The sequence below is a fragment of the Sapajus apella genome, unplaced genomic scaffold (genome assembly GCF_009761245.1).
Source record: "Sapajus apella isolate SASKATOON/1434 unplaced genomic scaffold, GSC_monkey_1.0 scaffold5, whole genome shotgun sequence".
Taxonomy (NCBI): domain Eukaryota; kingdom Metazoa; phylum Chordata; class Mammalia; order Primates; family Cebidae; genus Sapajus; species Sapajus apella.
In genome coordinates, this window is record NW_022436945.1 from 47,514,592 (window position 1) to 47,525,691 (window position 11,100).

An 11,100-nucleotide genomic window follows, 5' to 3' on the forward strand; every position below is an offset into this window, starting at 1 on the left:
GCTCCCCAGGTGCTTTCCAACACGTAGCTTCAAGTTAAGAAACACAGTTGTGTTTTGTGTGTGTGCGTGCATGTATGTTGTTCTGTTCCTTCTCTACAACCAACTTAAGAAACCTGAACTGAACAACAGTCCCATTTTTCCATCACTTCACCTCTTTTATGGTCTTTTTCTTTAACAATATAGAGATAAATGTAAGCCCTTTTACTTGACTAGCATTGTCCAAAATCAAATTATCAGAGATGGAAAGAAATGTGGAATTATTTGCGTTACTGATCGGAAAATGAACAAATTTGCCCACAAGCAGAGATTGAGTAATAGCCACTGCCAACTAATCCTTTTATCTCTCTGCATCGGGGTGGAGTAGAAGACTTTTATGATGCTGGCATCAATACAGTGTGCCGATGCCAGTATCTGGGCCCCTTTGTTGTTGCCAGCATTATACAATTCTTATCCACTCTACTCCATCTGCGGTCCTTCCCCTGAGTGCTGCAGCTAAGTTGTGAGTGAAATGCCTCATTCTAGTGCAGTCATGTCTCAGAGCCTCTTCATATTATTGACAACTGCCATGAGAGTGCCTGTCGTATGGCAATAACTCTTCTTGGTGTTTTATACCTTCTCATTTAATGATCATTATAATATTATTAGATAGTTGTTATTATCATCATCCTCCTCTTATTACAAATAAGAAAACTGAGCCTCAGCAAGTGCAAGGTAACTTAACAGCAATAGACAGTGATAGAGCCAGGATAGGAACCACGTTCGGTCTGATCCTTAAGTCTTTTCTTTTTCTCCTAAGCGACACTGCCAAATATTACCGTGTTAAATCACTCATCATTTTGTGTCAAAGTGAACATTTCTACGTAGGAAATATTGAAATCTATTTCCAAGTATAGTGAGGATGTAGGGTGCTGCTTTGTGCCAGAAAACACAATTTTGAAATAGGATAGATGCAGCAGAGCAATTGTATCCACTTGTTTATTAAGAAAACAAGTTTCAGAAGTACCAGGGAAGGACCAGAGAAAGCTGAGAGTAGGGGTGTGTATCATGATGGTTAGAAGCAAGCATTTGGGAATAAGGCTTGTATTTGATTTCATGATCCAGTCCTTATAAGATGTGAATTTAGACATCTGGGAAATGGGGATAATAATTTCACAGGTTGTTGTGAAGATTAAATCACATAATTTGGGTTATAGATTTATGGTAGTGCCTGCTCAATGTTTAGTGCTCATAAATGTTTGTTTGGAAAAGAATCCTGAAAGACTGGGTTGGAGGGTTGCATTGAATCAAGGAATTAATGGGTTCGATAATTAAACTGAGAAAGTATGCTTGAATGAGCTAGAGTCTTGACAAAGTCAAGTCAAAATAGATACAAAGATGATACCCTTTGGATTAGGTAGGGTTGTGATTATCTATTGGTGTGTAATTACCTCAAATTTGGAGGCATAAACTATCATTTTATTCTGCTCATGACAAAAATTCATGAGCAGAGTAAAATGAATTCTTGTCACGAACAGAATAAAATGATGGTTACTGATAGTTTACGTTACCACATTCATCCAGGGCATAGTAGGATCCGTTTGTTTTTGCTCCACCATGTCTATGGACATAGCCGAGACTTGAAGATTGGAGGTGACTTCAGCGAGTGGAAGGGAGTCACCCAGCAGCTCCTGCACGTACATGTCTACCGCTGGGCTTGATTACTTGAAGGCCTGCCCTACCTGGAACTGTCAAGCAGAACACCTACATGTGGGCTTTCTACATGGGATTGACTTCACAACACAGCTTCTGCTTTCTGAAAGGGAGTGTCCCAGAAGAAAGCTTCTAAACAGCAAATGTTCCAAGAAAATAACAGAAGTCACACAGCCTTTTTGACATAGATCTGCAAGTCATATAGCATCACTTTGGGAACAGTCTACCAGCACTAAGGACAACCAAGATTATAGGGGAGAGGAAGTAGACTATCTTTTTTCATAGGAAATGGTAAGGTAGAGTGATAAAACTTCTTTGTTTCCTCACGCCTTAGAGTGTTACCATGGCATGGGTCTCTCTATTTTAAAACTAGGAAAATCCCAGGGAAACCAGAAAAAGTTGGTTTCTATATGGCAAGGTCACATTTGAAAGAACATTGGGAAGAAGAGATTTTTGCTCAAAATATAGTCCGTACCCCAGATGGGAACTAAGGGGCAGAGCTGTAACTCTGACCAGCCAGAGTCTAGATCAGCCAAATCACAGGCATCACAGGCATTGGAGTGATGCTTCAGCTGGCATGGCCCAGTTTTTAACTAGAGTTGTTTGTTGGCACTGTCAACTGTAGTGGAATAATCTAACCCCAAGTGAAAACAAAGCCTACAGTTCTCCCCTCACACATGTTCCCTGATATTATGCCCCACTACCACCAGCTTTGAGAATTAGGGCTCCTCTGCTCCAAGTCTTTGCAACCAATAATGGCCATGCTGTCCTTAATATTGCAATTCAGAGTGTGATTCCTAGACCAGCGGTATCAGCATCCTCTGGAAACTTGTTAGAACTACAAATTCATGGTCTCTATCCTAGACTGCTGAATTCAGAATCATTGAGAGGTGACCTAGGACGCTTTTGAAATGAGCTCTCTGAGTGATTTTGATGCTTGCTAAAGTTTGAGAAGTATTGCTTAACATTACCACTATATCAGTGGTTCTCATCCTGGGAGTATATCCAAACTAAATGTTTGGGATTTTGAGGGAGTGGAGGTAAAGGGAGCTTCTTTTCAATTGGAGTAAATTCAGCTTCCTAGGTCCTGTCATCAAAGTGATTCTAATCGAGTAGGTTGAGGAAATAGTGGTATAGGTGAAAAACACGACTTGGATTTTAGAAACCAGGGTTGGCAGTCCAGCTGAACTACATCAATACCGTTCATTCTGACATTCCACGATGTGCATGAAACCCTGAAATGACTAACATAGGTCAATACATTATTGACAAGGAAACATGCTTCTCCTCTTCATGTCTGGATATCATTCATTCCAACTCATCCCATTCCACCTCTTTTATGAAAGTGAATGTTTATCTTGGTGGCAGTATATAAACGAACACACATATATATGCACATGAAATAACTTTCTTCCAAACCATGATTTAATAGAAGACTTACAAATATATTAGTTATGGGAAGAATTTAGGCATTTTGTAACTTCAAGGTAATAATTTTCTATTGGCAACAAAAGGCACAAAATAATCCCTGCTAGCATGAGGGCACAGTTTGAAGAGATTAAAATCACACAAGCGTTGCTTCATAAACATCCATTTTTATCTGACGTGGTCTTAGAAAAAGCTGATTTTTCAAAGGATGTTTTAAGCATGCTCAATCAGGTGTTTGGAATGAAATCCTATACTGCAATTCTCCCTATGAAGGTGTGGTCAGAATCGATTATTTCTAATGTGTAGCTCTGCAAGAGAATAGAAGGAAAATGATCTCAAACATTTATAACATATATTTTATATGGCAATAGCTAGGTTGTCATAGAAATCTTGAAAATAACCTGGACATTTAAGTGGAAGACAGTGTACACAGAGCTGCTATAGGAACAGACTGTCTGTGTACCTTATCCCTGGAAAGTCAGTTACAGAGTAAAACTTCTTAGTTTTAAAAACTGATAACAACCTTTTTAGATCTTCTTTTCAAATCAGATTACTCATTAATGATTGCCGTATCTTAGTTCTAATATATCAGTGATTTAGCAAGAAATTGAAAATTGGTCTATAAAAATAACTTCCCTAATTAAATTTCCACATTGAATTTAAGCTCTGGATCAGAGCAAGAAGGCAAACTAACTAGTTTTGTCTGCAGTGCAAAAGGACTTTCATGAGCCTCAATAAATATCTGAATGTCAAACATAAAACCTTGACTCTGGCCTGGAGCAGTGGCTCACACCTGTAGTCCCCATACTTTGGGAGGCCGACGCGGGTGGATCATGAAGTCAGGAGTTTGAGACCAGCCTGGCCGATATAGTAAAACCCTGTCTCTACTAAAAAAAAAATACAAAAAAATTAGCTGGGCATGGTGGCGGGTACCTATAATATCAGCTAGTCTGAAGGCTGAGGCAGGAGAATCTCTTGAACTCAGGAGGTGGAGGTTGCAGTGAGCCGAGATTGCACCACTGTACTCCAGCCTGGGTGAGAGAGCAAGACAACATCTAAAAAAAAAAAAAAAAAAAAAAAAAAGAAAAAGAAAAACTTGGCTCTTCCCTGCATTTGATTCTGAACATTTCAAAGCCCCAGAGTATCAGACACTTGTGTTAACTGAGCTCCACAAAAAGCCAAGCTTTTAGGTGTTATTGTGATAGTCACTTACTGCCAAAAACGCATGCAGAAACTATAGTAGTGCTGGCTTTAGAAGGACAGAATTTTTATTTATGATTACTTTTATTTGTGCTTAGAATAACTTTATACTGCTGAGACAACAAATAAAGCTAAGGTCACCAGCAGAAACTGGAGCAAATCATGGAATTTTCAATGACTATTCTTTTGAATCTAGTGCTGAACTGAGAAAAAAAAAATGTGTTGAATTTACTGAACTGAGAGATTTCTTTGAATAGAGCCCCAAAGATACATAAAAATAAGTTTTGGAAAAGAAGTAAAATTGTGAAGCTGTGGAACTAAAATGCAATCAACAGAATCATAGAATGTAATGTTTCATTTAATTGTATTTTGTTGTTTTGTTTGAGGGACATGCACTATCACATGTTTGTTACTTTGACTCAAATGGCCAAATATTTAAATAATGATGCAGAATCTAGTAATTTTTAGCCTGTTAGAGCAAAATATAGCAGCTCTTCTTCATGCATGAATTTTTGTAATCTGCATGTCACTCATCACTCACAGAAGGAGATTGGTTTACACTAAGCATAAACTACGAAATAGAATTGTGGTCTTAAGAATAAAATAAGTATTTTCATAGTCAATTTTCTGCATACAAAAGAATTCTCAAAGATAAATTTGGCTGACTAAAAACTGTATCTGTAAGCAGTTAGCTATTGCCCGCCCCCATATACAATATTAATTTAAAAAAAAATTATCTAAATCTAAGTAGCTTTGGAAAAAAATATTAGGCTTTTACCTTTCTACCAACTTGAAGCTTGTGGGGGTATAATCTGGACAGGATTTTTAAAATAGCATGTATAACTGGAAGGCTGTGGTTTGACATTTCAGTGTACTAAAATAGCCAGCTAGATTGTAAATAAGCACATTAAATAAGGAGGATTTTGAGGCCAATTATAAAACAACTTTATTCTAACTGTACCATATACCTTCTCTGCCATGTAGCTCCTCCTTTAGCCCTAAAAACAATTCAGTCATTGAAATTCAGTGAACAGTTCCAGATGACAGAAAATTTCTTCAGAATGTTCTCCTCTTTTCAGTGCTTGCCATGCAAAGCAGGTGTTAGTGGGTTTCCTGTTAGTTTCCTCACCTGATATTTCCACTTGATTCTTATTCACTAGAATACCTCTGGCTCCTACTTGGTTGAGATGGAAGGAAGAAGCGGGCGGGGTGGGACCAGAGGTAGGGGCAGGAAAGGTCTTAAGTGATAGTCTTAGACGGAATCAGTTTTAGTTTTTTCATAGGAAGATGGATAAAGATGGATCTCTGGCTTAGACAGATTTTTGAAAGCTGAATGGTAGATTTCATGGGATTTTCGTACTACCCCACTGAGGAATGTTTGACTGTGAAAATGAATGATGCATACTTTTCCATCTGGATGACTATTTGCATTTCCTTTTTGTTCTCCTGGGAATCTAGTATACCTCTTCTGTGGATATCACGGACACCTGCAGAAAGTTGTTTTGGGCTTCCTGGCAGTCATCCCTAGGAACCATTCAGGAACTATTCAGGCTTCCATCCCCTGCCCCTGAGAAATTTATGCAGCCTTCCATACACTTTCATAGTGGAATTGTAGCTAGCTCCCTATGCAGCTTAGTCTCCGTTTCTCTGTTTTGTCCCCAATCTCAAGGACAAACATATTAAGCTTCCATGAATCCCTTGTCATTAAATTTAAGTAGTGGAAAACATTAAATCAACCTCTGTTCTGAGTATGGCAGAGGGACAAAAGAGAAGAAATGCCATAGTCCTTCACTAATGTAAGTAGACTTGCTGCTGGCATGAGATACCCTACTCATTGGAGTATGTTCTTCATGTTCACACACAAGTTTTCAGGAGTACAGTGAACTTCCTCAGGACCATCTGCAGTCTTTAATGACATCAAATTTGTCTGCTCTGCAGCTGGTCAGCAGGTCCCCAGCACTGTATTCTCTGTGTTAGGAAAAGCTCAGGTGCTGTTAGTACTGGCCCAGAGCCACTTCATTCTCTTCCTTCCTGTCAATGCTGAAGCTGGAAAACACTCAGATTTTAAAATGCCTCTAAGCTTTCCAATGTGCCTTCTGAAACCTCATAATGAAGGAACTCCTCATATAGTCAGTGCTTTCTCTGAAGGCTCCTCTGGCATTAACTAAAATGCATATCTCCCCTGAGTACACCCTCAAGCCCTCTTTGAGGGAAGGTCATTTTCTCATGTCTGTTGTAATTCTGTTTTAGGGATTTAAGGTAGTGTCACATCGATCAATCCTCCACGTGCTTGTTGAATAACAAAATTAAGCAAGACAAAAGAAAAGCCCCTGCGCTTTTTTGACGATCCTCTGGACGTGAATTCAGATGCACTTCCAGAGAATCAACTATAAGCACCTTCAAGATTATGAACAGACTGTATAAAGATTACATTGACTTTGTTGGGAGGTTCTTTTGGTAACAACATGGAAAATTCATGTGTACTTGGCCTTCAAATTCTGTTTTTAAGGTAAAGAATTTTAAAAGTAAAAAGTTATGATGCCAGTCCACATCTTGTTTTTCAGCAGATATGCTAAAGAATGTTTGCATTATTACTTATAGATTAAACCAAACAAATTTGCATCTAAATATAAGTGCTTTGTTTAAGATAGTAGGAGAGGCAGGCACAGTGGCTCCTGCCTGTAATCCCATCTCTTTGGGAGGCTGAGGTGGGTGGATCACTTGAGCTCAGGAGTTCCAGACCAGCCTGAGTAACATGGAGAAACCCCATCTCTACAAAAAATACAAAAATTAGCCAGACATGGTGGCTGATACCTGTAGTTTCAACTCCTTGGGAAGCTGAGGCAGGAGGGTCATTTGAGCCCAGGAGGCTGAGGTTGCAGTGCATGGAGATTGCAACATGCACTCCAGCCTGGGTGACAGTGGGAAACACCCTCTCTTTCTCTCTCACAATATATATATATACATCTCTCTATGTGATGTTTTATATATATATATATATATAACAGCTTATGCAGTCAGCTCATATATATAGTGTGTATATATGTTATATATATGTGTACATATATATATATAGATATATATATATATTTATATATGGTAGAAAAGATTTCTTACCCATCTTAAGATTTATGCCTGAGATCCCAATAACAAAAGACAAATTAACAAGAGAAAAGCATAAAAGCATATAGATTTATTCAATAAGTTTTACATGACACAAGAGCTTTCATAAGTGAAGACCCAAAGAAGCAGAGAAAGCTGTCTGTTTTATGCTAAGTCTGATGTAGTCCATCTTATGGAGAAACATAATTGGACAAAAGGGGGTATGATCTAATCATAATAAACTGAGGAGGGGAGGTGTTTAATTATATAAGACCTGTTCGTTTAGATTTTTCTTGGTATCTCTATGTGACATTCTTTTCCTCTAAGTATAAGCCCAGAACCCTTCTGTGATGAGGGTCATATGACCTATTTTCAGGAGCAAGTCAGAGATGTCATGGCTCGCCTCAAGGGAGAAGGGGTAAGAGTAATTCTTTACACTTTCTACAGTCTGCTTCTGGTGTTTCCTCAAATGCCAAGGTACACTATTTTGGGGTAATGTGTCCTGAGCTCATCAATCATATCAACACCCAATAGTAACTTGGACAAAGAATTGAAATTAAAAGTTAAACAGGAGGAGACTATGTATGAGGGGAAAGGAGACAGGATGTAGAGAAGGCAAGACTGTAAGAAGGAATGAAGGCAGACATAGGAATAGGAATTTAGAAAGGTAGTAAGGATTAAAACAAGACCAAATATCACTTGATAGGTAGAGAAGATTCCACAGACCTTGGATCCTACAGACCTCATTTTGATTCCTTGCAATATCTCTAAGTGGTTGTTTTTGATAATTATTACCATTGCCCTTCCAAAATGATGCAGTAAATTCTTCCCCCCAATTACCAAACAAGTGAATCTAGGCGAGGTTGACTTTTGAGGAAGAACTTATGGAGTCTGAGATGAAATCGTGCATATATCTTCTAGAGAAGGAGCTGTAAAATGCAGCTTGGTTTGTATATTAATGGTATGCAATGTCTTAAGTCTTACTAGTTTTAAACTAGTGAATTTATCCAATGTTTATAATAAAATGTGAGCAAAGAGCTTTTGTTTTGCTATTTGAAATTGGTTCAGTGAGGAAGAGCAGTTCTTACTCTTTCACCAAATAAACGTAGACTACTTGATAAGAAATAATGGATTTTGTATTTTGTGATGAAGGTGAATTTATATATTTTCTTCTTTATGGGAAATTTCACTTAATCAAAATGTAGCCATTGTGTGTTTTTGATGATAGTACAGTAATTTAGTTTTAGGAACATGTGCTGCATTTCAAAAAGGGAATATAATTGAATTTATTTCATAAGAGGGTACAGCAGTGAACCATTTAAAATTACTTTTATATCCTAATATTTCATAATATGCATTTTGATATGAAGTGTCAATGATTTTATTTAAGTCATTGTAATGTATATAAATGAAGCCAAATTTTTGTTAACAATTTTTTGATTCAGTATCTAGGATAATAAGTGATAATACGTAGTAAGTTACAATATTGCTGTGGCAAGTGCATATTATTCACCATAACTTTTCAAATAAACTTATATCTATAAATATACTTATTTTTAAATTCCCAATTAAGTTAGGAGTCAAGAATATAAAAGTAAGAATCAAAATAAGGAATCAAAGAATACAAAATAGACAGTCTAGACCAATATAAATGGCAGGACATTTTTTTTCCCACTCACTACTTAGCACATCTATAATTCAATCCAGAGATGTAAACTATACCTTTAAGTATATGACAGTATTTATACTCTATTCCAGTGCTGTACCTGTTACTCAATGTTGCATGGTTGTAATATAGTCACATCATTTTATCTCTTTTGCCCTTTTATTTTTTAATCCTAGATTATGTGGAACTCTTAAATATATCTTTATAACTTATATACTTATCACTTTCAGTGGCAAGATTTTATTATTTTTTTTTCTTTTTTGAGGCTGGATCTTGCCCTGTTGCTCAGGCTAGAGTGCAGTGGTGCAATCAGCTCATTGCAACCTCAACCTCCCAGGCTCAGATGATACTTCTGTCTTAGCCTCCCAAGTAGCTGGGACTACAGTCATGGACCGCCATGCCCAGCTAATTTTAAAACTATGCTGTACAGATGAGGGTCTCCCTATGTTGCCCAGGCTGGTCTCAGGCTTCTAGGTTCAAGCAGTCCTCCCATTTCAACCTCTCAAAGTACTGGGATTATAGGCGTGAGTCACCATATCCAGCCTCTGACAATAATCTAGAGGCCACTTAAGCCATCCTCAAACTGTGGATATTTATATTCCTTTCCTTTTCTTGTTAGATAGCACAGACATATACCACTTTTTGTAAATATGTGGATTTTTTGGTATTACTTCCTTGTGATATAGTCCCTTAAGTGAGTATATGAAGAGAAAGGGTTATAATGGGGTTTTCTTTCATTCTCTACATGTTGTCCTTTACTTTATAGCTTTGATTTTCTTTGCTTAAAGCTTTGTAATATCCTGTTTTAATGTTAGTTATAGAAAATTCAGCTTAGCTAGTGGTTTAGATATGCACAAAAATTTAAATTGAACAAAATACTTTCTTGGGGAGATTATATATATATATATATATATGTTTTGTTTGTCAATAAATAAAATATGTCTTTGGCTTTTAAATATCCTAAAAATATAAAAGTAATTCAATGATTGAGACTAAATTGAAAGTAATTCAATGATTGAGACTTTCAACATGATTCTGTAGATTTTTTTTTCAGCCATTTCTTTCCCTGTAGGTCTCAGGAAATCTTAAATTTCAGTTCTGATTCTTTTAAATGTCAAGCGATTTCTGTTTCTTTTTCACCTCTCTTTCTCTCATTATTAGCATTATCTATCCCCACATCTACTTCTAGCACCTTTGAACAGGTAGCCAGCTGCCAGATCTGCATATCTAGTCCAACCATTTTCTGAGCCCCAGTTATGGATTTCCAAATCCCTGCTTGACATCTCTGTCTCTATGACAAACTAATAAAAGGAATGTACTTTACAATGCACCCTGCCTTTTCCACTACCACTGTCCTTGTGACCCTACTGCCTTTAGGTTGACTTTTGATTATAATAATAACCTCTAAACTTGTCTTTCTTTTTTTTCCTCTTCTATATTCTCCACCTAAATTAATTTTTCTAAAATAGAGCTCCATTCTGTGTTCACAAATTTCAGCAGAAGCTTTCATATCTAATTTGGTCGACAATTAAGTCCTTGGCAAGGCACTTCCAGCTACTGAAAAGTTCTGCCTCAGCCTATCTTTGCAGCTTTGCCTGCCTTAGCTTCTGTACTCACTCACTTTCAGACCCCACTTTTGAAATCCTAATTTCATCCCTTTAGTGATGCTACTAGTTGTCCCAGTACTACCAAGATAGATCCAAGATCCACCTGAAAGGCAATTATTATTTTTTTTTTTGAGACAGGATCTCCCTATGTCACCAGGCTAGAGTGTGGTGACATGATGGTGGCTCACTGCAGCCTAGACCTCCTGGGTTCAAGTGATCCTCCTATTTCAGAATCCTTGGTAGCTGGGATTACAGGCATGCACTGCCATGCCCAGCTAAATGTTTTGTATTTTTTATAGAGACAGAGTTTTGCCATATTGCCAAGACTGGTCTTGAACTCCTGGGCTCAAGCCATCCTCCTACCTTGGTCTCCCAAAGTGCTGGGTTTATACACATAAGCCACCATGC

General features: G+C 37.6%; 1 protein-coding gene across 5 annotated transcripts in view; it reads left to right on the top strand.

The window, feature by feature from the left end:
• ADGRL3 (adhesion G protein-coupled receptor L3) overlaps positions 1 to 11,100 on the top strand; it is an 844,276-nt gene that overhangs the window by 638,311 nt on the left and 194,865 nt on the right. The gene's annotated exons all lie outside the window — the stretch shown is intronic.